The sequence below is a fragment of the Trichosurus vulpecula genome, chromosome 2 (assembly GCF_011100635.1).
Source record: "Trichosurus vulpecula isolate mTriVul1 chromosome 2, mTriVul1.pri, whole genome shotgun sequence".
Classification (NCBI taxonomy): domain Eukaryota; kingdom Metazoa; phylum Chordata; class Mammalia; order Diprotodontia; family Phalangeridae; genus Trichosurus; species Trichosurus vulpecula.
The window spans coordinates 205,456,435-205,459,965 of NC_050574.1; the positions used below are offsets into that span (position 1 = coordinate 205,456,435).

General features: G+C 33.8%; 1 pseudogene; it reads right to left on the reverse strand.

Annotated features, from left to right (window-relative positions):
* Window positions 1-1,471: 1,471 nt before the first annotated feature.
* On the reverse strand, window positions 1,472-2,235 carry LOC118836021 (annotated as a pseudogene).
* Window positions 2,236-3,531: the final 1,296 nt, after the last annotated feature.

The window sequence follows — 3,531 nt, forward strand, 5'->3', positions numbered from 1 at the left end:
CTGAGAGGATAGAGAAATGCCTAATTATCTGTCTTCTGGAATTATTATTTGTCTTTCAGTTATAAAGAGTCAAACTTCATTTTAGTAATACTGAAATTCATACAATTGTAGTTAATGTGTATGTTATGTTGTTCTGGTTGTGATTATTTTAGTTCATATAAATTTTCCTGTTTCTTTTTTGTTTTATTTTTTAAAATTTATTGATTTCAAACATAGTATTTATATATTTATCTCTGCCTTCACTCCCCTTTGTAACAAAAACAGTTAGGCAAGTGAAACTGACACACTGTTGACATACTATTTGACACCCAAAAACCTCCATCAATTTCCTGAGAGAAAAGAAAAACATGCTTCATTAGTCTTCTGATTAATATTAGTTATTTACCTTGACCTGATTTTTAAAAGTATTTTTCTTTCCATAAAACATATCTCTTGATTCTGCTTTCTTCACTCTACATAAGTTCATACAAGTCTTCTCTAGCTTCTTGAGTAACTCAAATTTCTTGTTTCTTCCACAAAAAGTGCCGTTAGTAACATGGGGCTCTCCCTCACCTGAAACCTTCTTTGATCTCATTTTGTTATATGCCTTGTAGTAAACAGACAGCTGGGTCAAATGGTTCAAATAATTCAGTGACTTTTCTTGAAAAGTTCCAAATTATGAGAATGGTTGGAACAGTGCAAATCTCTACCACCAGTATGTATTAGGAGCTCCTGTCTTAACAACATTGCTTGTTTGTGGGTTTTTTCATGTTTGTCAATTTAATGTGAGGTGAAAACAGTATTATTAAATGTTCATTTCTCTTAGTGATTTCCTATAATACTTTATCTGTTAATTGCATTTATTAATTCTGAAGATCATTTGTTCATGTCTTTTGAGCACTTAGCTATGAACTGGTTCTTAGTCTCATTTTTTGGTATCACTTTCATATAGCAGATTTTATTCTATTTGATTAAACTATTTTTTCCCAATCTAGTTTCTCTTGGTTTTGTTTGTACAAATGCATGTGAATTTTATACCTCTATCCTTTGGTTTAGAATTCTCCTACTTATAATTGTGAAAGGCACCTCCTTTAATTCTGACCTGAACCCATTGTGTGGGCATTATTTTTTAAATGGTATGCTGAGAATCCATTTGGAACTTATTGTGGAAATAAATGCTTATCTAAACATTATCTGCCAAACATATGGTCAGTTTTCCTAGTACTTTTTTGTCAAATAAGGAGGGTCATGGTTTTAATAGTAGGTACTGAATGGATGACTAGCATCACCTTTAAAAGTTACTACCAGAGTGGTGTTAAGAGATACATAAAATGGAATTGAAGCAACTCTTTGCAAGTGAGAAAAGAAGTAGAGCTGTGATCCTGGAAGGAAATGTATAAGGCAACAATGGGCCTATGTCATAAGACCTGCAAAGATAGGTTCATTCTGGTTTTGGGAGTTTCGGCTTGAAAATGAAATGGTTTTAGAAAAATTATAATGCTCAATGTCCAGTTTCAAGTGGTATACTTTCCACATCAAGCCTGGTATTCTCAACATAGGGCTGGTACAACCTCATAGATAAGTGGCTAAAAATGAGAGCCTGGTTCATAGCTTGGGCAAGCTTTTCAACAATGATGTACTTGAGGAGTATTTCCTTCTTGTAGGTAGTGGGCCATGTATGGAAAAGGGTGTTTAATAATTTCCTTTTCCATGATGGTGATTTCTAGGTTATAAATTTCTTTAATGGTTGATGTTAACTTTTCCATGTTCACCTGTACCTTAGTCAAGTTTTCCAAGGGTTCTTGAAGTTCCTTGCATGATATCTCAAGTTCCTCATTATATTTTGGATGTACATTTTTTTTGGAGGGGGAGGAAGGAGGGCAATTGGAGTTAAGTGACTTGCCCAAAGTCACACCGCTAGTAAGTGTCAAGTATCTGAAGACAGATTTGAACTCAGGTCCTCCTGACTCCAGGGCTGGTGCTCTATTCACTGTGCCACCTTGCTGCCCCAGGATGTTCCTTTTGATAATGACAACCAGAAGTAGTGCTGTTGCATTCTAGTTCTACCTTGTCTTCTATAAGTGCACTGATTCTGATATTTCCTGTTTTGTTTGCAACAAAAAAACCCATATTGTTGAGAATCTCCCATTTTGATAATAAATTGCGCCAATCTGCAGCATTGTCCTTAATTTTTCTTGCAGTGACAGATAAGAGAGCTCTTTTGGGAGTAATCATGCCAGAATTCTACACATCCATGACTTTAGCACCCAAGATCCAGCTCCCCTCCCCTGCCATGTTTCTTACTGGATAAAAATAATTTATTACATTCATATACCATAGGTACCTACTTTCCAAATTATAGATACCTATTTTGTATATTGTGAAACTTTATGCTTTTGTACTCCCAGAGCACAAACCCACTACAGAGATCATTGGATCAATTGTTATAAATAGTTTAGTCATTTTCCATGAGTAGATTCCATTTTCTTCTGGAATATTTGGGCCAACAATACATTTTCCTACATTCCCTCAAATGTTGAAAGTTATCTTATTTTTTTCATCTTTGACATTTTTCAGAATGTGAGGTGAAATCTCGGAGTTGTTTTAATACACATTTCTCTTTTTAGTGAATTGAAACATATTTTTATGTAGGAATTAATAGTTTGCATTTCTATGGAAAACTTTTTGTCTACATTCTTTGACTATCTACTCAGAAATGGATCTTGGCCTTAATAAGTTGGGTCCACTCATTCACTCTTGGTGGAGTTGTGAACTGATCCAACAACCTGGAGATTAATTTGGAACTATGACCAAAGGGCTATAAAACTGTGCTTACCATTTCACCCAGCAACACCACTACTAGGTTTGCTTTACAAAGAGATCAGAGTAAAAGGAAAACAGTCCTATATGTACAAAGATATTTATAGCAGGTTTTTTTTTTTGTAGAGGCAAAGAATTGGAAATTGAAGGGATGCCCATCAATTGGGAATGCCTGAACAAGTTGTGGCATATGAATGTAATGGAATACTATTGTGCCATAAGAAATAAAAAGCAGGCTAGTTTCAGAAAAACCTTGGAGGACTTATATGAACTGATGTAAAAGTAAGTAAGCAGAGCCAGGTGATCATTGTACACAGTGCAGCAATATTGTACAATGATTAACTGTGAATAACATAGCTATTCTCAGCAATACAATATTATAAGACAATTCCAAAGGACTTATAAAAAATGCTATCTACCTCCACAGGAAAAAAAAAATCTGATGGAGTCTGAAAGCAGATTGAAGAATACTTTAAAAAAAAACTTTATATTTTCCTGTATTTTTCTTCTTTTATTTTGTTCTGTGTTCTCTTTTGCAATGTGGCTAATATGGAAATACATTTTCCATGACTGTACATGAATAATTTATATCAGTATTCTTAATAAGGGGGGAGGGGAAAGGGAGGGAATTTTGAGCTCAAAAATTATAAAGAACAAATGTTTAAAATTGTTTTACAAAAAAAGTTAAAACAACTAAATTAAAAATTTTAACTTTTTTTTTCAAAGTAGAAA